At 36.9% G+C, this 25,314-nt stretch overlaps 1 protein-coding gene across 1 annotated transcript in view; it reads right to left on the bottom strand.

Moving 5' to 3' along the window:
* Window positions 1-25,314, bottom strand: part of nxn (nucleoredoxin) — a 179,212-nt gene that overhangs the window by 124,818 nt on the left and 29,080 nt on the right. The gene's annotated exons all lie outside the window — the stretch shown is intronic.

Here is a 25,314-nt window from a genome sequence, read left to right as displayed (position 1 = left end):
TGTGAGATTGCGTTGGTTTATTTTATAATAAAGCCTTCAGGAGTCATTAAAAGCAGGACAGTCCTAGATCAGCAGCAGTTTTGTTTCCCACATTCTAGATGTAAAAAAAAAAAAAATATATATATATATATATATATATATATATATATTATTATCTTATTTACGTTGAAAATAGAAATTAGTCGGCACAGTAGCCTAATGGTTAGCGTGCTGACATATGGTTCAGTAGCCGTCAGGGCGTCCCGAGTTCGAATCCCGGCGAGGACATTTCCTAACCCTACCCCTCTCACTCTCTCCCACTTCGCTTCCTGTCTCATTAATGTCCTATCTAATTAAGGCAAAAAGGCCAAAAATAAATCTTTAAAAAATTTTTATTAAATTATAATTACAAAAATTAAGCTGAATCTGAGGGCAAATAAAACATTTGTGTGTAAACTATTTACATTTGTTATAGAAAAGGGTTACCCTCAACATTTAGAAAAATATCTTTTGTGATGTTTTACTAAAGGAGGAGGATACAGACACTAAGAAAAGAGAGAAACCATTCAAGTTGAGACTTACACTGAGCACGACTGAGGCAGGATTTCACTTTGTGTCAAGACAAGACAAAAAAAATACACTTTGCATTTCACTCCACGCACACTCATGTCAACAGCAGACTCACAGCAGAGTTGGCGCCAGTTTGCGAGGGTGCCAGACCGCCAGGAGAGACAGTCCGCATGTTGTTCTGTGCTTCAGCCTGAAACCACCAGGCAACCATCCACCACACAGCAGCACTGAATCACTGACACTGACTTAATACAGCAGTGAAAAGATCACTCCTGTCAGACAACAGCTTCATCAATGAAGGACTCATCTATATCCTCCTACACCATCAATACATCCAAATTTCCCTTAGACATGCTGGGACAGGTTTAAAAAACAACATATCTACAGTGGAGATCAAAATTAGGTAATGCTAAAATAGCACTTTCAATTTACCATTATAGTCGAATAGTGTTTTACAAAACTAGGGTTCCAAGATAAATTGTCGTGTGCATTTTGCAAGTAAAGCTGGTTCTGTAATCAATAGTAAATCTCCAGCATGTGGTTTCAGATGGGGCAACATTTACTATATACAGAGTCGCAGTTCACTAACAAGCTACGCAATTTTCCATTCACTATGACAGATGATTTAATTGCCTGTTAAAGAAAGCGAAGAAGTCATTCTGCATTAATGGCAGCTGTTTGCGTAGCTTCTCAGTGAACTATGGCTATGTGTTGCTAGCTGCTACCTCTGAAAGCAGGTGAAAATACTACGATTAATAAAATTTTTACACTAAACTCATAAATTCTGTCGAGTGTTTGAAATAAATCCTTTTGTGAAATGAATCCGAAGTTGTGTGTTAGTTCAGCAACTGCTATGAGGAATAGCTGGGTTTCTTCTTTTTGGTGTATTTGGTGTTTTGTGTGAGAGCGCCCTCTGGCTTTCGGAGGAGATTTACAACTGATGTCAGAACCGTACTTCCCTGACAAAATGTGCATGACAATCGCAGCTTTGACATACAGTTGAAGTCAGAATTGTTAGCCCCCCGAATTATTTCGCCCCCTCTTTATTTTTTTCCCCAATCTCTGTTTAATGCAGGGTTTTTTCAACACATTTCTGAACATACAGTGAAAGTTTTAATAACTAATTTATAATAACTGATTTCTTTTATATTTGCTATGATGACAGTACATAATATTTGACTAGATATTTTTCAAGACACTTCTATACAGCTTAAAGTGACATTTAAAGGCTTAACTAGGTTAATTAGGTTAACTAGGCAGGTTAGGGTAATTAGGCAAGTTATTGTATAACGATGGTTTGTTCTGTAGACTATCAAAAAATATAGCTTAAAGGGCTAATAATTTTGACCTTAAATGGCTTTTAAAAAAATGTAAAACTGCTTTTATTCTAGCCAAAATAAAACAAATAAGACTTTCTCCAGAAGAAAAATATTATCAGACATACTGTGGAAATTTCCCTGCTCTGTTAAACATCATTTGGGAAATATTTAAAAAAGAAGAAATAAAAATTCAAAGGGGGGCTAATAATTCTGACTTCAACTGCAATTGTGTTTGTGATTAATGTTTACAGAGTGTCATGGTTATATATAACCATAAATATAATGCAAGAGGTAATCCAAAAATGACAAATGTTCCCTTTTTTAGCTGTGTAAATTCTTGATTTATATGTAGTCAATAGCTACAAGCATGTGTCTAATTTATAATGTAACAAATATTTCAACTTTAGAATTATGAATAGTTGTATTCTGATAACCAGGACCAATTTAAAGTCCATAAATCCAGGTCTATACAAAATGGAAAACCTAAATGTTCTAGTTTCCCAAATTTGTAATTAAGTAAAGCACATAGAAAATATATTATATAAAATTATTGTCTACAGAGACAACCTTGTGTATTTTACAAACAATACATTTTATATTTTGTTAGTATTTATGTATATTTAAATGTCTAAAATATTAAATCAACATTATTTCTTTAAAAAGTTTAAGGCTTAAGACAACCGCTGTGTGTGTCTTTCTCTGGTTCATCACGAAAAAAAGCAGATTTGAATTTAGCAGCTGATCACGTATCGCACTGAACATTTGGATCACACTGGTGTGATTGTATGCACCAGGGATCAGACTTGACCGATCACACTGGTGTAATAATGTGTATCAAAGGGTAAAATCTGCTTCTAACACAAAATCATTATCACCTGTTAGAATAAGTCAAAAGACAACCTGGAAATTTAAGAAACTTTTGGTTGTCTAATTTTTTCCACTATAGCATTGAATCTTCCAGTCAAAAAAGTGATATCCATTCTCAAACAGCAGCTAAAGAGCAAATAGAAAATCAAAAGAAGCACTGGTCAAAAAGAAAGAACATGGATGGTAATAGGAATCAATCATTGACAAAAGTGTCCAGTCACTCTGGAATTATTGCATGACAAAAAGAAAGATGTGCCAAGGAAGAGCCAAAAAACATGCAACATCTATCAAATTACACTTCCCTAAGGTATTTTGGGGAATATGAGAACTGCATGAATCTATGGCTCTACTGTACTGAAGCTCAGTATAGTCAATGAATAAATTATGCATGTATTTTTCCTCAGATTTTCCTCACAAGGTGCTCGAAACATTTCCTCGAGACCTGAAACATTCTATGAAACAACATGAATAAAGAGCCTGCATTCACAGCACGCACCGTGCATTATTAATGTATAAAGTTCTCTTTGTGAAGAGATAGCTTTCTTATGGGCTCATTACTGCCACAATATTTCAATGAGGTGATGTAAAGTCTTATTTCAAATAAATATCATTTAAAATAAAGTTTTATGAATAAAAGAATTATATAAAAAAAGTGATTAAGCAAAAAAAAAAAAAGGTAATGTATTTTAATGATGATTCTGCCAATCTTTTATATAGTTTCCATCAACAAACTTTTTTTACAAACAGAATAATACAACTAAAGAGACAACAATCTATTGACATTTAGATCAATGAATAAAAATGAGATAAAAAGGAATAAAAAGGGATTTGTTTATTATCTGTTTTGAAGAAAGACATATGCTGCAATGCTGTATATACAGCAACTGATCTTCCATTGAATGTTTTCTTTTTGAGACGTGGATTTTAATATTTAATTTCAAGATAAACAAAGATGTGCTATGTCCAGTAGTTAGATTGGTGTCAGAGTTGCATGTTCAAACCTTACCATCATTGATATCAACAGGTTAAAGGGATAGTTCACGCAAAAATATCAAATTCTGTCATCATTTACCTCCACTTGTTCCAAACCGTTTTGAGTTTCTTTCTTCTGTTGAACATAAATAAATATATACTGACGATTGGTGAAAAAATACAAATAAAACAGCTTTTGACCTCCATAGTATTTTTTGATTCCAACAGTGGATGTCAATGGCTGCTTTTTTCCAACAAAAAAAGCTGGGTTCCACACATTCAATTTGTGTTGGGGAAACATGAAGGAATTCAGTTAATTTAATAGTTTTACAAATGTAAGTGGACAGAACATAAAACAATTAAGTTGTTTTGCATCGTTTTAAATTAGTAGTTTGAACAAACAACAAATGTAATTTTTTTGAACGAACATTCTTCACTCAGAATACCATGTTTGTGTTCACCAAAAGAAATAAAATGATAAATGTTCGATGAGGAAAATGATTCCTTTTTGGGTGAACGATCTTTTTGTATAACTGCTAATTTGAGAGATAATGTTTATTAATTGTTTAGATAAGCATGGTTGTGTGTTCAGTAGTAAATCTCCTCCAAAAGCCAGAGGGCGCTCTTGGGCAGGAAACTGCAAACATGAAAAAACCCACGAAAATCTCTAAAAACAGAATTGAACTGCTTTCATTAAGTTTTAATGCTTTTCATTAAAACGTCACTAATAATCACATGACTACTAAATCATCTCATAGATAACTGCTAATATTAGATAAATGTTTAATAATTATATTGTACTTTAACTAGGGTTGGGTCCATCGCCTATGGTCAAAAGATAACACGATACTGAGCCGGCATCGCAATCTTCCGCCGCCTCTCCCTTCACAGCAGCAACCACCTTGCGAAAAAAAAACATTTAGGCCCTGTTTACACTAAAACGTCTTGGTTTTAAAATGGTATTTTTGAACGAAAACGATCCACGTCGACACTGGCGTTTCACCTAGCATTTCTGAACAGCCCTCCGTCCACACTATATCGCTGAAAACGCAGATTACGTGACCACACACACACACAGACACTCTGTCATGACCTCTAGCATATGCGCACATCTGAGCTCAAGACACCAAGCGGTTGCTTTGAGCAAAAAACCCCAGAGAGCGGTTCACGTTGGACAGTTTATCAAGGATGTACCACTGGATTGCGTCTCACTAAAGTTGTTTAACATGATATTTCATTAATCTTGTCTCTGTCTAATGACTCTTCGTTCTTTTGAATCTATCAGGTAACATGTCTCAGCATCAGTACACTGCTTTAATCTTTCACTTTCATGCTTGTAATTAGTAATTTTAGCAAAAACCTCAGATACTGTTGGTTGGTTCCTGTTGGTTTTGCACCTTTTTTACCAACTAAGTTTGTCAACCCCATTATAATGACCCATTTATCACTCTGCCTATTCATGCCAGAGTCCGGTGGAAAAAGTGATTGACAGGTGGTAATTTGTGTATACCTTATCTTTATTTATTTATGATTTGGTTATGGGTAAAACAAAGACCATGCGGGTCAGGTAGTTGAAACGGAAGCCAACCCTTACTTTAACTAAACCTGATTGCTGAATCAGTCGACTAAAACAGTTCAAATAAATACACATAAATCTCACCATTCAAGCTCACATTTGTTACTTACTTAAAATACAGAAAATAGACAGAATTAGCAAGCATAAACTGCCATTCAAATCATTCCACTCACAAATCTGACTTGTTGACAGAATTGTAAGATATAAACTTAAATTCAGATGGAAAATAGACTACTATCTTACAATTGTCAGGATTTTTAGTCAGAAATCAAGCCCTCTTGTTTCCTAAAATGAAGAAAAGAATGGATTAAACTCTCTGTCAGAAAAACGGACAGAAAGGCCTCTTACAGTCCAGCTAGACTATCATCTCCAACTTGTACTTGGACAACAAACTTGTTCGGGGTCACAGCCTGACAGCCATTGTTTTATTTCCCTGTACAGACTGCTGGGAGCAGAACGGTTTCACGTTGCCTGAGATTAGGCTTTTACCCCTGGCTGTCCTTTCCCTGCCTGTTTTCATCCAGGTAACCAAAAACCCAAGAAACCAGTCCTTCGCTCGAATTCACCACGTCCACACTCCCATTGTCACCATTCACAACATTACAGTGCTTCCAGTGAGAAAAACACAATGGGGACTGAAAGGAGGCGTAAATCTAGACTGTAGCAAAGAGTTCAATCTGGCGAGTGCTGCGTAGCTTCTCGCTAGCAACTAAACACATTCCTTACATAATCTTGTCACGGGAATACGGTGTATGATGTGCAACAGACTTAAAACGCTTCACTGAATGTAACAGGCCACTGTAGCTGAAGGCAGGGGTTTCAAAGAGACCCCCAAATACGAACATCCGTGTGCTTGAACCAACCATCATCAACCAACCAATCAACCCATCAACCAACAACCAACCAATCAACCAACCAACCAAACCAACCATCAAAAAACCAACAACCAACCAACCAACCAATCAAACAACCAACCAAACAACCAACCAACCAACCCATCAATCAACTAACCAACCAACTAACCAACCACACAGCCAATCAATTAACCAACCAACCAACCAACCAGCAAGCTAAAAAAAACAAACAAACAAAAAAAAAAAACGGACAAACTGGTGACAAACTAAAGAGATAAATATGAGTATTACAACAATAGTCATTCTAAATTTACAGTTAGCTTATGCAATCAGATGATATATGATGGGCTTTTCCTGAGCTCTGTTTTTCCAGCAGGACTCAAAACAATAGTTAAACTTCCCTCCTCAACAAACTTGAGCAATTTAGCTCAGTCTTCAAGTGTACGATCCTGACCTCTGCAATATTTCATCTCCCAGATCTTTCAACGAATAACAACAGGAGGTACGCATCTATGGCCATATAAGACTACAGCTATACGTCCAACAGCCTGCTGCCTCCATCCCTGTTTGACAGGATTTCTCCAGTATTTATGTGACTCAGCAGCAGAGGAACGTAAACAGACACTGATTAGTGTATCAAGCTGTAATTAGTGTTAAGGGGCTTACGGGTTATTAAAGTGAGGATTTGAGGCATGTTTCTAAAACACGTCCACCATCCCCCGCAAAGAGCCACCCAGGCAGTCAATAGCACTCGACTTAGTCTGCATTTGACGGAGTGCAAGGCGATTATACAGAGATCTGCTGAGGAGCTTGAGTCACTGCAGGTCATTTGAGGTTAATAGGCCTTGCTGGTTAAAAAGGATGTGGTTTGTAGAAGAAGCCACGTTTTTTTTGTTTTTTTTTGTAAGCCTGCATTCTCTATGGGATGACCCTGACTAAGTTTCCGTGACAGAAAATGGTGAAATGGTTTGGTCCACAGAGCACTTGGTGGCTTGACCTTAATGAAAGGACAGTAATTCAAGGTTACATACTGGAAACAGTCTCTTTTAAAATGAAGTGTATGAACTTTGCTGAACATCACAAACTGACATGAAGCCAGTGTTACTACACTATTATTTATTAAGGCAGTAAATTGCCAAGAATCTGATACAATATTGCAATTACAGGGGTTATGTGATGTGATATGATATATTGTTTGTTATGGAGACAATGTTATTTTGGGACATAAAACCAACCAACAACCGACCAACCAACCAACCATCTAATCAGCAACAACCAACCAACCAACCATTAATCGTCCAAACAACCATCTAATCAACCACAACCAACCAACCAATCAACTACTAATCAGCTACTAATCAACTACTAATCAACCAAACAACCAATAAATCAACCAAAAAACCAACCAATCAACCATCTAATCAACCAAACAACCATCTAATCAACAACAACCAACCACTAGTCAACCAATCAACCAACCAACCATCTAATCAACCAAACAACCATTTACTCAACAACAACAACAACCAACCAACCATTTATTAAACCAAACAACCATCTAATCAACAACAACCAACCAACCGACACTAATCAACCAAACCATCTAATCAACTAAACAACCATCTAATCAACAACTATCTAATCGACCACAACCAACCAATACACCAACCAACCAATCAACCAAACAACCAGCTAATCAACAACAACCAACCAACCAACCATCTAATCATCCAAACAACTGTCTAATCAACTACAACCAACCAGTCAACCATCTAATCAACCAAACAACCATCTAATCAACCAACCAACCAACCAACCATCTAATCATCCAAACAACTGTCTAATCAACTACAACCAACCAGTCAACCATCTAATCAACAACACCCAATCACCAACCAACTACTAATCAACCAATCAACCAACCAACCAACCAACCATCTAATCAACCAATCAACCAAACAACCATCTAATCAACCACAACCAACCAATCAATCAACTACTAATCAACCAACCAACCATCTAATCATCCACAACCAACAAATCAGCTACTAATCAACCAAACAACCATCTAATCAACCAATCAACCAATCAATCAAACAACCAACCAACCAACCAACCAACCAACCAACCAAGCTAAACATTTTCCGTGACAGAAAAATGATCAAATGGTTTGGTCCTCAGTGCACTTAGAGGCTTGGTCTTAATGAAAGGACAGTGATTCAAGGTTACATACCAGGAAACTTTCTCTTTCAAACTGAAGCGTATGAACGATGCTGAACACCACCAACTGACATGGAGCCAGTGTTACTATACTATTATTTATTAAGGCTGTAAATTGCCAAGAATCTGATACAATATTGCAATTACAGGGGTTATGTGATATGATATAGTTGTTGCATGACAATGTTATTTTGGGACATAATACCAAACATCATGATGCTGAGTCGGCATCACCATCCTCTGCTCCTCCCCCGTCGCAGCAGCAACTGGCTAGCGAAAAATACACATGGCCCTGTTTACACTAATACGTCTTAGTTTTTAAATGGCATTTTAGAACTAAAATGATCCACGTCCACACCGGCGTTTCATCTAGCATTTCCGAACAGACCTCAGTCCACACTATACCACTGAAAACGTACATCACATGACCACACACACAAACTCATGAGCTACAGTGTATGCGCACGTCTGAGCTCCAGGCAGTCAGCGGGTGCTTTTAGCACAAAACCCCAAAGAGCGGTTCACGTCGGACAGTTTATCAAGGATCACTGGATCGCGTCTCACTACAGCTGTTAAACGTGATATTTAATTAATCTTGTCTCTGTCTTATGACTCTTCGTTCTTTTAAATCTATCAGGTAACGTGTCACAGTATCAGTACACTGCTTTAATCTTTCGCTTTCACGCGTATACTTAGTAATTTTAGCGAAAACCTCAGATCTGTTAGTTGGTTGCCTGTTGGTTTTGCACACCTTTTTTACCAACCAAGTTGTGCTACGCCATTATAACGACACTAAGATCATTCTACCTATTCATGTCAGAGTCCCGCGGAAAAAGTGATTGACAGGTGGTAATTTTTGTGTAACATATCTTCATTCATTTATGATTTAGTTATGGATAAAACAAAGACCATGCGGGTCAGGTAGTTGAAACAGTAGGCTACAAATAATTAATTTGTAATGAATTAATTATTATGACGATGATGTCATCGTCTATCGCAATGTTTCACATTGGTCAATTGCCAGATTGGTCGACGTCGCCCAACCCTAATCAGTATATAACTATACCTATATTGAGAGTTTATGAAGCTTTTACCTTTTTATGTTGGTTCTCCTCACTTTCAGTTAGAGACAAAAATCGCCTTCAAAGCTTAGTTAAGACTCGCTCCAAGATCATTGGTTTGCCTTTGCGGAGTCTAGCAGAGTAACATGAATAGCAAATGACGAGGAAAATTCAAAGTGTGATGAGATGATTCCCATCCTCTGAAGCCTTTTTCTTTTGTACTGTTGCCCTCAGGAAGAATGTTTAGAAGCTTTAAATGCTCTTCTAGTAGATATAAATTCACCTTTGTTCCTGAGGCAATAAGTCTTCACAACCTTACATTTAAGCAAGTTTAAAAAATTTATGTTTGTTTCTTTTTTTTGTAGTATTATTTATGAAGCATGCTGGATTGTGTTTTTAATATTGTTTGTGATATGTGTCTTTATGTGTTTGTTGTATCATGATGTTATTGGCCTAATTGAATTGCCCCTGGTGGGATTAATAACAACATAGGCTCATTCAGAAAACGTTTCTGGAGATTGTAAATTATGTAGCTAGAAGTATATATGGCTGCATTTCATTTTTTAAATGAACGCTAGGAGGAGGTACGACGCCATTCCTTTTCCACTTACCAGCTAACCATTTACCTCCATATAGACGGCTTTCCAGGCAACGCAGTGGCGCAGTAGGTAGTGCTGTTGCCTCACAGCAAGAAGGTCGCTGGTTGGCGTTTCTGTGTGGAGTTTGCATGTTCTCCCTGCGTTCGCGTGGGTTTCCTCCGGGTGCTCCGGTTTCCCCCACAGTCCAAAGACATGCGGTAAAGGTGAATTGGGTGGGCTAAAATTGTCCGTAGTGTATGTGTGGTGTGAATAAGTGTGTATGTGTTTCCCCAGTGATGAGTTGCAGCTGGAAGGGCATCCACTGCATAAAACAAATGCTGGATAAGTTGGCGGTTCATTCCGCTGTGGCGACCCCAGATTAATAAAGGACTAAGCCGAAAAGAAAAATGAATGAATTGATGAAACACAGCCAAAAAACATTGTGACAACAAGTTGACATGTTGTATTTCAAAAAACGATATAAAATTACAAGGTAAAAGCAGAATTTGTACATTCTAAAACATGCCTGGTTATTTCAGCCCAATTCTGGATGTAATAGGAACTAACCCCTAATTAAATGAATAGGAACCAAATTTAACCCAGTGTTTGGGTTAGTCCATACTTTACCCGATTTCGGTTTAAATAACACACATTTTAGTGTATTGTTGGGTGACCATTCCCTTTACAGCAAACAATTCCCTCTGCACCACTGCAACACAAAACAACACTTTCCTTTTGAGCGTCAATCATCGCTTCTTTATGAGCATCAGTTTCTAGCTGGTTTCCAAACCCACCAGCAGCTGTTGCTCATATTACACCGTTTCAGCCTCAAGCAAACCCTTCCATGTCCTATCAGAGGCAGAAGCGGCTCTTGGCAGTCAAACAGGCAGCCCTTCCACATGGCCTCCCCTTCAATAAACAAACAAGCTGCGCATTGAGCCATCCAGAGCAGAACCTCCGCTCCATCAGCAGCTAGTGATGCATACAGAAGCAGAAGTAGCACGCGGGGGCCACGGTGCCGGGTCTGAGGGGCCTTTTAAAGCTGCTGGAGGAATGAGCAGGTGGTGAAGGACAGACTCACCTGCGCTGGGTGGAGGAGCTGCAGGGTTAATGAGAGGACCTGCTGCTGCTACCACTTCACTTATTATTCTGATGACTGACGTTTACAAGAGAACCATGACAGCTTCACCACATGCAAGTTCAAATGCATTCGTGTATAGACAGACGGGTCTGGATAGGACTTAGACATGCACATAAATCTAAATAGATCATTCTAGAAACAAACAATGGAGATAGAATACTCATTGCAGACTGATAGACCACAGTCTGATCTTAAGGAAATGCAACTATTTACGTATTGTCTGAAAAGTGGCTAATTTCTACGAATTCATACGACTTAATTCATATGAAAGTGTATCACTTTTTTTTTTAAAATGGAGGCGTGTCCCTAAATCCCGCCGCTTACAAATCAAATCATATTTAAAATAATAGCAATCCAAATTAGCCACTAAATCAAAAAGTAACGAATTAGCATAAGATTGCCTCTGGATACACATTCACAGCCATTTCTACACTGTAAACCCAGTTTTGAGGGTTGTTAACTCAGAATTTCGTGAAAGTTAATTCTAGTCATTTGAAAAGAGTTTTGACCTCAATGTTGAAGGTAATGAGATAATTAAATACCTCTTTATATAGTTTTTTTTTAAACTCAAATAGTTTCTAGCAATCGGTTTGCTCAAATGGTTTGAGTTGCCTTAACTTATTGAGTTTGACAGTGTTGACACTAGACAGACATATATAAGTAGATGCTCAAGACAAGAAAGTCTTGAGCATCAGCCAGTGTGAAATCCCAGCGTGGATCATGCTCTGTGAGGGGCGCTAAAGGAGCGGAGTTAAGTTGACTTTGTTTACGATATTCCTGACACGTTCAGTGATAGACGCCAATATCTCACACACCTCTTACCGTGAAAAGATCTAAACTGTGTTTCCTAAAAAAATACAAAGCAGGTTATGTTTCACCAGCTCTCTTTTTCTTTTTTTCACTCGATATTATGAGCACTGCTCTGTTTAAGCCCTTGCAACAGTAGTCATACTAATAGCAGTCATATTTCCATCTGTTTCAAGCTACGAATATTTGAAATTACATATTAACAGAACAAAAGCAAGATGTGATCACAAACTGAGCACTTGAGATCAATATACTTCACATGCAGCTGTATTTCAGTCATTTATAACCCTCATGTCTATGTCAGAGCTACAATTCATCGTTGTTTTCGTCTGACTTTTGGAGGTTTAGTCATTGGTGGACGGCGTTTATGCCGGGTTAGTGTCTGCTTTTATATTTGTTGTGGGATTAATATTTGATGGTAGGGAAAATCTATTTGTTGACTTCTGCCATTATATTTTGATTTGCATTTCAATTTATTTATTTATTCAACTGAACTGCAAATTAGAATAGACACAGTCTAAAAAGCACACAAACATACTGACAGTTATAGGTACTGTACATTGTTATGGGTCAATGATGCTAATATTTGGCACAGATCCATCAATTTCCTCTTTCTGCCTGTTCTATCTATGAATGAATTATGTAGACACACTGTCCATGTGTGTTTCCTCATCAGTTAGTAACGCTATATTTCATTGCACAACAATAGTCTATCAGGCTTTTTGGATAAAAAATTTCACCTCTCCTGCTGTGCATGAACTAAGCTGTTGAATGGTCAGCGTATGAGGCGGCTAGGCTAACCTAGCTTCAATTTTGATTAAAATATTTTCTAATCGGTTGCCTATTATGTTGTGAATATACACCTGGTAATGCATACTACAGTCCTTTATTGTCAAGTTTTCTCAGCTATCTGACCTGTTTCGCCAAAAATGACTAATTATATTCCTGGCGATGTCTGACACCGGTGCATACATATTGTAATAGACATGCCAGGCACAAAAGCTTGACAGGCGTAGCAATAGTAACTAAGGAGGACAGGGATTGGGGAAGGGTCAATTGAAAAAAATGCCTAATGAAAACATGTCAATTTGGCAAAAACTCTTTACCGTGTTTTTGGTAAAAAAAAAAAACGGCATTGCGAAACCACAATACTTTTTTATTTTGCATTTGCAGATCAACTAGTGAACGTAAAAGTCAAATGACTATTATTTAAAGGGCAATATGAAAAAAAAAAACTCATCATGATACAAGTTATCTCATATCCTGATAATGATATACATACCTGTTTTATTTAACCATTCTATCCCGCTATCATCCCATTTCAGTATATTCCCGTATTTTTAATCTTTCTATGAAAAGTGAAAGTAGCATCAAAGCAAAAGCTGTATAGCTATTTAATTATGTATATATATATATATATATATATATATATATATATATATATATATATATATATATATATATATATATATATATATATATATATATATATATAAAGCTATATAATTGGATAACAGTCAACAAATCATGCTTTACATCACAAGTACAGACCACAGACTGAAAAATATGGACGTAGTATCCGTGACATCACCCATAGTTTTCTAAAGAGCGCAAATGAAGCTACAAGTGAGCGTGGCCAACAGTGAACCGTCGCCATTTTGTTCGCACGTCATTGTGCTGACCGGGTGTAACTGAAAATGGTTAAAGAGGCGTGAGCGGAGCAACAGATGCCTGCTAGTATTTGATGAGATTTTCTTTGGGAGAAACGCTTAATACTTCATTACCTGCAACTCGTTTGTGTTCTGACCACATGCGCTTGGTGTATACTACTGTTTAATAATAAAGTGTTTATTGTGTTTGCTCCAATGTCTGTGGCCACTAAGCCACTTCTTATGATGTTTTTCTACAAGAGGAAAATGCAAAATACTTCCAAATACTTCAAATATAGTCTGTGTTAGTAAATGCAAGGCTATTTATAAAATCCAGGCATTTGGAGAGCAGGATATTGCCACTCGGTACAGGCAAACAGTTGTCCTGCGACCTATTATTGTAGCCTCAATGAAACAAATGAGCCATTTTGGTTCTAACAAATAAAAGTTGCAATAATATGACAGTAGCGAATTGGATTATTGATATTTTTGGAAGAACTAAGTCGCATTTGTCATTTGAATTTTTAAAGCTATGGCAAATGAAACTACTTGTAAACAGACCTTGAGGATTGGTGTTTCCCAAGCTTGCAGCATTGAGACCTGATCTAATGTGGTTGCAGAAGATGAATAGTGTCGCTCCAGCTGTTCTGTTCTGCTGAGTCGCCGCTTGATTGAGGATTATGAACTGACACTGAGAATCAATTGTTCAGAAACACAGCTGGGATGACCATTAAAAAACAGTTCTCGAATGAAAAATGCTTTATAAATCACTTTTGTAGACATCTGAAATTAATTTTTCCAATAGCTGATTCTTATGTCGGCATATGTTCTTCATTTGTGAATCGCGAACAATGTCGACTTCAAGCATTGTCATTGTAGCTGAGGCCTGAAAAAGAGTTTGGTGCGTGTTGTAAACATTGTTTTCTGCAAGAAAGAAAATCCACTTCTCATGTGCTTCCAAATGATGCTGATTCAAATTGATACAGTAAAACCGAAGCCATTGGGTGCACATCATATCATAAGTTTATGATTTGCCTCTCGTAAACTAAATGAAGAGTCCTTAAAAATATCATAGTGGGTTTCAATGAATACGTTAATAATGTTTGATTATATGTGACCCTGGACCACAAAATCAGATTATGTTGCAGTTGCACAAGTACAGTTGAAGTCAGAATTTTTAGCCCCCCTTTGATTTTTTTTTTCTTTTTTAAATATTTCCCAAATTATGTTTAACAGAGCAAGGAAATTTCACAGTATGTCTGATAATATTTATTCTTCTGGAGAAAGACTTATTTGCTTTATTTCGGCTAGAATAAAAGCAGTTTTTAATTTTTTTAGAAACCATTTTAAGGTCAAAATTATTAGCCTCTTTAAGCTACATTTATTTTCAATAGTCTACAGAACAATCCACCATTATACAATAACTTGCCTAATTACCCTAACCTGCCTAGTTAACCTAATTAACCTAGTGAAGCCTTTAAGCTGTATAGAAGTGTCTTGAAAAAATATTTAGTCAAATACTATTTACTGTCATCATGGCAAAGATAAAAGAATTCAATTATTAGAGATGAGTGATTAAAAAATTATGTTTACAAATGTGTTGAAAAAAATCTCTCCGTTAAACAGAAATTGGGGAAAAAATAAACAGGGGAGCTAACAATTCAGGGGGGCTAATAATTTTGACTTCAACTATATTTGTGGAAATAGCCAAAAGTACATTATATGTGTCGAAATTATCGATTTTTTTATGGCAAAAACCATTATAATATTAAGCATATGCTCCATTAGGGCTGCACGATATAAAAAAAAAACTGCCAATACTTTATTACTATAAATTGCGATATGAATATAATTTGACAAGAGTAACTCTACTTAGAAAGATTTCATAATTGTAAATTGATTGGGATGATTTTGTAGGTGAGTGCATCAGCATAAAATATACAAAATTATACCAAAATATAAAAAAAAAAAAAAACAAAGCACAGTTGAAAACATTGGAACAAAGGTAAAAATGAAACAAACAGCGCTTCATGGATTTTAATGTAGTCAAACATCGCTAAAACTGAACGCTAAAAATATTTGAAAGCAAATTACACCTCAGAGTGATGACTTTAATGTTTTGTCTTTAATCAATCCGTTTAAATGTAGGAACGTTCTAAATGAATAGAGTATAGAGAGATAACTGGTAACAGAACACAGCTAGGAACTACAGCTCTAGTGGTGTAGTTGCAAACGTACAAGTTTGCGACGCAGTTTGTGAATGTTTGTTGGAATCAAAACAAACTATGTTTATAACGAAGGAACTTGTGACCTTAGTTGGCTAACGATGGTTTTGGAAACGCACCCTATATCAGAATACACTAAATAGACGATCCCACAAAACACTGAAAACTAAAATATATTTTATTAATAAATTAGATGTCATTTAAATAAATACATAAATTTAATTCACTGAAGTGTGTATTAGACAAACTAACATTAATGAAAAAGTTGCCCCCCAATGTATAATTCGCACACTGGCTATAATGTTTATTTCCCCCAAAATGTACCATCCGCGATTAATTTATTCATCATTTCTGTTCTGTGGTAACATGAAAATTGGATTTATCTGCTCTTCCGATGGTGGCAATAATCTTGCATGAATAGTGCTGAGTAGTTTCTGTTGTAAACGAAGCGGAAGAAATCGCAGGCTTTTTTTTTCCATGAGCGCATCGGCCGGCGGTGGTCTCCCGCTGAGAGCGAACAGTGGGGAGTCTGTGTGACTTTGTGGATGGCCGTAATCGCTGTTTTGATTAATCATTTTCTCTGCAGCTTTGGAAAGTGTGGGGGAATTGATCCCGAGGCTGGATGAAATGAAAGGGTTTATCAGCTTAAGGCTTGTACGAGCACGAGAGGTCGCATCTTTTGAGAGCGCTCTGGATAGATGTGTCTGGGCAATTAGAGACGCTTCATACCGTCGGTGCGATTACTGCCGTGGAAAAGCGTGACGTGTCCCCTTTTCCACTGTTTAGCATTATTGGTGCAAGTTAAACTTTAAGCCAGATGTCCATTCTCGTGTTCATTCAGGGTAGTTCACATCCAGTTGTACAGTTTATCACGGTTAAACATTATCAGCTTCCTCTGTTGACTTTTTGATGAATGCTGCATTGTTGCGATGGATGATTTATTCTTTAGTAAAGTGAACAGTGGACTGTTTTTGTAAAATTCAAGTTTAGTAACAGTATTTTCTTATTGGCAAACTTTCTCAAAGCTAAAAGGCATATTTCTGGAGTTATTCCTAGCATGGCGGTCCTTGTCTGAATCTTTGTCTAGATCTCTGCCTGTCTGTCTGCTATTTATCTGTCTATCTAGATCTATCTGTCTAAGTTGCATGTACTGTATGTAATCTGCATCTCTGATTTATATCTGTCAGTGTAATCTGTATCTATTTGTCTAGATTTCTGTAAATAGTCTGTAAATAATTGTTTGTGTATCTGCCTATCTATCTTTCTGTCTTTTTTATCTCCATTCTTCAATCCATATGCTTCAACTTTTTAATCTTGTATAGCACCTGCTGGATCCTGTCTAAGGTAGTCAGTTGTTACAAAAAAAGATAACAATATTTTTAAGGTTGTTTAATATAATAATATATTGTTTATTTTTTTGGTGACGCATTGTTTACTGCAATCTTACATGCCAGTGCAGGTGTGCAGGCGGAAACATGAATAACAATCATGGTAAGTAAATTGCAAGCTTGAAATTACAATGTTTACATTTATTATTTTATTTAGCGACATTTTATGTTGGTAAATCTTGTTTTTTTGGAAAGTTGTATGTTTCAATCAAAATTATTTCATATTTCTGTCAGTGTTGCGGAAAGTTATTTCAGAAAGTAATGCATTACATTATTGAGTTACTCCCCAAAAAAGTAACTAGTTGCATTACTTGGTTACTTTTTATGGAAAGTAATACGTTACTTTTGAGTTACTTTTTCCTACCTGCCTGAGGCTTGATCTCTTTCAGAACTTGCAGGGTATTTTTCTTTTTAAATAGAGGAGGCATTCATTTAATACATTTTGACTTGAATAAGATTTCCTCAAGAACTAGGGTAGAAAAAACCTTGCGTCCTCCATGAAAAAAATTATGATGCAATGCCCTAGTGCCTTTATGACTTCGCAAGTGGGATGTAGGACATTGCTTGGCGAGGCCTAGCGTGCATCATCACCAAAGAGAAGTCTTGTCATTTCTATAGGAAAATTGAGTTAAGAAATTCCAGCGTAAACAAGAATCATGCGAGCAGATGAATCTGTGCAAATGGGATCATTAAAAATCATTTAGTAACAAGAATGTCCATTTCTTGCATTACTGTGTATTATACTATTGAGTTATGAGCAATTCCAGATGTGACATTTGCAGTAAAAACATAAATGCACAGAGAAAGTTTATGTTGACATCATATTGAAACATCTGTTTACATTTTCCAAACAACTAACCACACAGTTATGGGATCAGAAAAATATCAATCTGTAAACTTTTTAATATTTTAAATGAGGAAAATAAACATCCGTTATGGAAATAATTCACAGTATACAACAAACTTTGTAGAAATTCTGTGAATTAAACTGCACAAGCAAGGATAAATAATGCTGATCAAAAGGATAAGAGTTGACTCACTACAGAATAAAAATCTTTGATTTTACATTTTACATTTGTGAGGGAAAAGCTTTGTTATGAATGTGAAACCTCTCTGTTATGAATAGGCCTGTCACAATATCTATTTTTGTTGTATGATATATTGCACCAAAATATATGGACCATATAAGTCACATTTTTTATTACTTTCTGGAGGTGTTATGTACGACAACATGGTGTTGCTGAAAATCCTTTGCAGTAAACGAAGGTCTTACCCCTACATAACCTTCTACTAAAACGCTCTCTGTTGTTAACATTTCATTTCAGCACACACTTACAGCCCTGCATTCTGGAAATTCTCCGTCGATTCCCACAATTCTATCACAAGACACCAATTGTGAAGTACTGAGGGCTCACAGTTGTCAGAGCAGAAACCTTTCAGTCTGCTGCGAGTCCAAACCACTGGAAGAAAACTCAATTACCGGGCCTGTCCTGCTCGCTCCACTGTGCCAACAAACACTAACAACAGCTCTGCATTTATCTGCAATCTGATAACATCAATCCCAAAGAAAAGAGATGCATCACACAAGAGGATTTGCATTGTTTGCTTTTTTCACTTTATAAAAATAAAGAGGATTTTCCTGGAGAAAGCTCAGGACGGTGGGTTATTGAGAGCCTCATATAAGCCGCAAGGACTGTGTGACATACTTCGACGAAGCACCAGACGTACAGTAGGTGAGAGTTCAAAGTGGCTATTACCGCCGTGGCTTATACCGCCGCCGTTTGAAATAAATGCTGCTCTGTTTTTAGTGTAAGACCGCAGTTTGTGAAAAAGCCGCCAGGGGGCGCAAAGGGACGGGATGCGAACGGAAAGAAATAGCCTTTACAGCAGCTCTCTCTCTCTCTCTCTCTCTCTCTCTCTCTCTCTCTCTCTCTCTCTCTCTCTCTCTATATATATATATATATAATTATGTATTTATTTAATTATATATAATTATAAATATATTCTTAATAAACTTCCCAGCCACAAATATTAAAAAAAACACAACTTGTATTAAAACTGGGCGAGGATTAGAAAGAATACGATGATTGTTATATAATTTAAAATGTTATTCCTCTTGTCCAATTTCTTTATGCACATTTTTTCACTCGCTACTCAGGAACTTCGCCGCTAGAGAGCACCTTCAAAAATCTCAATCTCATGGCTCATTCTTCACGAATATAGAATTAAAATAATGCCGCGTTTGGTTCATTGTGCATCCCGCGGGTGCAACCAACAAGAATTGTGCATTTTAGTTTAACTTTTTGAGCGTTAAAAGCAGTTCGGTGTTAGTTTTTATTTAAATATATCAAGCCGAAACTAAACAGCGCATTCTCTCCGCCTCCTCGTTCATAACCAGCGGGACCGGGACAACTGCTGAAGCAGGCAATAGAGAAACTCCGTCATTCATCATAATCTTTCTTAGCTGATGTTTCGGAGTCGAAAGAATATATTAAAGAAAAATGTTCTTTTAAAAGTCCCTATATATTTTATCTTTTTCTTTCTTTTTTTCCTGTCATTTCTCTTCAGCAAATTATATTTTTTAAAGCTGCTTGATTCTTTTAAAACCGAAAGCAGAGCCCGTCAATTGGTGTTTTTCCATAAGATACGTTTATCCTACGATAATTTATCCTCTGATCCTTTTGCATAAAGGTTTTAATAAAAAAAAAACAGGTCACTTAATTACTTTCGATGTGCTAAAATATTTGTTAAACGAATGTTATTTAAAAAAAGCATATGCACATATTACAATTGTAAAATAGTCTAAAATGCATGGTCTAATCAGAAATAAATGAAATTAGTTATATTTAATGCATAAAATAGGCTAGCCTTTTTATAAATTGAGTTTAATTGATTTGAAACTTTTAATTGCATTTTAACGTCCTGTATAAATAATAAAAATTGCATCAGATTGACGAAAAAACGAATATTAATACCTGCAAACAGGGCCACGGTTACTTTTTTTTCACTGACTGGCATGACTGGCAAACGCGTCAGAAAAAAAAACTGCTGAATCTCTGCGAATATTTGGTTAACTTATAAAACAAATGTCTGGTTTAGTGATGTTAATAATGCATAGAAAAATGCAAAGCAGAATTCTCCTGAGCTCATTAAACCACTGATGACAGCGACGGAATCACTGGCCCACCACGTTCTTACGAACATATTTTATTTATTAAAGGTATTATTTCATTGACCTGAACATAACCAGTTATAATATAATTACTAACCCATCCTCTAAAGCAGGCAACACTCTATTCAGCTATGTTTTGTGTTTTTACTTAGAAATATTTTCTTTTTGGCGAATGCTTGGAGCGTAATATAGATATTTTAAATAACAGGTAGTAGGGGTGGGCGGTACACCGGTGTCATAGTCATCACCGGTGTGACATTGCGCCACGACATGGATTTTCTAATACTGTCAGTACCGTAATAAATCAATTTTGCGCGGCTTGAACGGCTGCATTTACATCAATAATAGCTAATTCTAAATAATAAGGCATTCAATTTTCTTCAAACGTTCAGTTGTGGTCTGAATACATGTCCTTATACTACAGGGCTCGAAATTGCAACCATTTTGGTCGCATGAGCGCCCGAAATTTAATCTATGCCCCCTTATAATATATTTGGGAGCATTTGTGTGTTTGAATATAATGAACAGGGAGCTTTTGTTACTGCAGGAAATACAAACGACTGAAGAGTGAAAAGTGCACAGGTTTGCAAACCTCCCCTAAAGTTATAATAATAATAATGGCGCAGATGACAGCGATCATAACATGAGGTAAATGTTGATCCGCCAGCTGAGATCAATCGAGTGTTTTCGGAGAAGGTGCCCGAATCTTGATGCGTTGCATTCACCGCGTGTTCAGCGCAAATGTCCGCTAAATATAAAATCTAACACTGTACACATCATCGCCAAAGAAACTCACCTTTACTAAGTTTACACTGAAACTACGGCTCATAACAAAGAGCGGAATTGCGCCGGTGGTCATCATGAGAATCCTGCTCTGTCTGCTCATAAATTGGTGCGGCTGACTCGCCAGCTTTATTCCACCAACACAGAGAAATGAAGATCAGCTCATAACGAGACTGAGCATTTACAATGAACCAAACCAAAACTTTTAAAGAGTGATAGAAGTGAAACTTTCTTTTGTCCGTTCTTCCTTGAGATGTTTTTTATTTTGCTATTGAAAGTAATTCCATGATATTATGCCGTCACCGTTCAAAAGATAGAAACATTCATTTTCATAAGGCCCCATATTTAATGCGGTTTCGTTTTTAAACGCATAGGTTTTGTTACGCCATCCGTCCTATAGGAGTTTTGGATTTTGTGTATTCATGTTTGTGAAAAACACTTAATAGTGGAGACCCCTTCCCCCTTCTCATAACCAAAAGCTTGTCTGTCAGGAGTTAATGGGCATCAGTGAGGCCGAAATCATGTCTATTTAAGTGTCTTTAATATGGTGTATAGATTATTATGCGTTATTGAAACATCAAGGGGGACGCAGCAAAGTCACTTATAAATTAAAATTGTATTATTTTAAGCAATTTTATTATTTTTTGCAACAGCCTTACATTTAAAACGGAAACTTAACGGCGATTATAATCAAAAAGAACTCAGCCTGTAAGGCTAGATGTTTTCTTTCCCTTATTTATTAATTTATTTGTTCATGTGTTTGGCGCATGTAACTCGTGTGCCATCGGAAAACTAGTGTAATGACGGCAAGCCATCTTTCCCAGACTCGGGGCAAAGTCCTGCCTCTCCTTTCACTCCGTCCCGAAGCCCCAGCTGGCCCTCCTGGCATCCTCTGCGTAAAACATATGCTGGATAAGTTGACGGTTCATTCCGCTGTGGCAATTACAGACTAATAAAGGGACTAAGCCAAAAAGAAAATGAATGACGAATGAATGAATGAATAAATAAATAATAATAATAAAATAAATATAAGGTAATAATCTTTACACACAGATGCCGCGTAAGTGGCCTTTTTTAATTTAGAGATGGTACATTTGAATTGCCTCTGCCATTTCTTCCCCCACCTCAAACCTGAAAGTTGAAGAGAGAACTATATTCTTTAAATAAAACTATTGAGCTATAAAGGGAAAAAACGCAGAAGAAATTTGCCATTATATTAATTTTAGCACAGCTGCCAGTCATTTTCACATTCGTTTTTCAGTTAGGGATTAATATTAAAGTAGCCTAGTAAAAATGTCTATACTATAATATTATAATTTGTTATATCCATTATTATTATTATTATTATTAAAGCTATACAATTGACAAAACGCAGAGCCCTTAAAAATTTGCTTTCATTTTGACATAGCTAAAGCACACGTTTAAAGTTATGTAAAAAAACATCCCATTCTACAGCAGCAGTCAAGTTAGGACACTTAAAAATGCCTTTTGCGTTTGAAGATGATCGACCTGCGAAGTTATGTTTACAGTGTTATAAAAGAAAAAGGTAGGCTATTTAGTGCGTGTGGATTTACCGTAGACAGGCTTTCTGTTTGGCTAATGCCTAAAAATGTAAGTAAGTAACACATTAATTTTAGCAACTATTTTTAAATGGCATTTAAATTTTAAATTCATTTTTTAATTTAATTTAACATTTAAATATAATTTAATTTAAAACATTTATTTTTTCCTCGCTGATTTTGGTTGGGTAATAAAGCATGATGACTCAGATATGATCTAGTTTAGCTTGCATGTGTGGGCATATTTTGACGTCTTTACCTAAAACTTTAAACATTTATAATATTTAAAATAAAACGGAAAGAAATAAGGAGACTAACATAATTTAAAACACTTATTTGGTGCTTAAACCACCTTCAGAAAGTTTTGCCAGCTGTGGTAGAGCGCAACGGAGGCTCCACTGGAATGTAGCAGATGTGTTAAAACTTGGTATTATTTATTAATATGTTATTAATGTGTTTTTGTGTTCCTCGTCTTGTACGTCGCCGTGTTATTGTGCGTCAACGTCACGTTTATCTGTCCTTAAGCGCGCATATAGTCGAACATTTCTGCTCGACATCGGTAGAAACAAACTTCACAAGTTAAACTCCGCGGACACTGATGAGCTGCAAGATTTCGGCTTGCTCCGGATGCGTACCCATCCTCCGACCCCCACCTCACCACCTCGCCCACAATGGAGGCGCTTCAAGCGGCGCGAGAGGAAGCAGAAGAGGGGTAAGCGCGGGGGTATCCGAACAAGGCTAGCGGCTAACCCCCACAAACCCGCAATCCCCTCCATCATTCTAGCGAACGTACGCTCGCTAGACAACAAACTGGACTACATCCGTCTACTTCGTTCATCACATAGGACTGTAAAGGACTGTTGCGCTTTTGTGTTTACACCACACAGAGAGGAGCTTACAAAGCCTTCCCCCTCCCCCACCTTGGTGGACCACTTAACTGTCATGCTAATGCCTGCTTACAGACCGATAGTTAAAGTCACCAAACCGGTTTGCAAGGAGATACAAGTGTGGCCAGAAGGTTCTTCAGAGGCTTTACAAGACTGCTTCAATACCACAGACTGGGATATGTTCAAACAGGCTGCCACTCAAAAGAGCAAGAGCACCAACCCCAATCATGTACACCTTCTACAGAGGCACTGAGAGCATCCTGACCAGCTGCATCACTGTGTGGTATGGAACCTTGGATTTTCTGCAGGAAAACACTTCAATGCATAGGGAGAACAGCTGAGAAGATCGTTGGTGTCTCTCTCCCCTCCCTTCAGGACATTTACAGCACACGTCTTACCCGTAGAGCCCTCTGCATAACAGCAGATGCCACCCACCCAATGCACAACTTCTTCAGTCTGCTGCAATCACACACACACACACACACACACACACACACACACACACACACACACACACACACACACACACACACACACACACACACATTAATTTATATGTATATTTGGTTGACAATAAATAAATAAAAGAAAGAATTAATGAATGAATTCTACAGTCTGCTTGTGCCTCTATGTTTATAGAGTTACTGGAGACATCCAGTAAGACACAGTCAAATATTCAGTCTAAATGCACTGGAGAGACCTGAAACATGTTAATTTTTCCTTATTGGCTATATGACATTTAGATGTTGCATATTATTCTGTGGTCTTAAGAAAAGTGTTAAGTATTTCAGCACATAAGAGCAAATATAGCTTATAGCCCATTTCGTTGCGCTCGGCAGCTTTTCACTAATAAAGCTCTTCATGTAAATTTCATTTTTCAATTTTAGCACGTCATATAAAAATATCGCCCTTGCGCCCTCATTTATGATATCCTGCCGCCGGGCCTGCTATAGCGAAACTTTATTGTTTGAGAAGAAACAAAAACGGAAACTGTGCATGAAAACCTGGCTGGGAAGACGGCGATAACATGAATTTTCTGTTCTTCAACGAGAAAAAAAAAATCGCAGACACGACACAATGACGGCGTTAATTATACAACGCAGTGTTTACGATCATATTAACAACTAACATTAATATCAATAACTCCTCTGGCTTTAGACTTTACCTTTTAGAGCTTGTTCTTGTCGGCGCAATATAAGTTTATTGCATGTATAGCTACGAATCAGATTATGAAGAATGATTAAGAGCATGCTTATCCTTTATTTCATCCTTTCCGTAAGGTGTTTTATTTATTTATTTATTTATAATTTTTTTAAATAATGATGACAATACCCAGCAAACATTGGTCGGACGACGACGTGCTTTCCCCGGCCAAAAGATGTCGCTCCGCGACGGCATCAATTGTGTACTGATGGTCTGAAAGCGACGTGCTTTCCACAGCCAAAATTCGTCGCGACCGCACGGCACCAATGCACAACATGTCCTAAAATGCATTAATATATGCTTGTATACATTTAAACATGTCTATTTATATTGGGGTTGCGTGTATTTACGATTTTATGTACATGTAGTTTAATATATACCATGTCCTGATTAAGTCCACAAATGACGTCCTTTACACGTGCATTTATAGTCCATCATATACCCTTGCTGAAATTATGAAATATTAAAAAGTATTGCACTTACATCTGGGTATACACTTAATAT

Source organism: Danio aesculapii, chromosome 15 (assembly GCF_903798145.1).
Source record: "Danio aesculapii chromosome 15, fDanAes4.1, whole genome shotgun sequence".
In the NCBI taxonomy this organism is placed as follows: domain Eukaryota; kingdom Metazoa; phylum Chordata; class Actinopteri; order Cypriniformes; family Danionidae; genus Danio; species Danio aesculapii.
The sequence above is the reverse complement of the archived record's forward strand: the minus strand, read 5'-3'. Positions and strand labels throughout refer to the sequence as shown.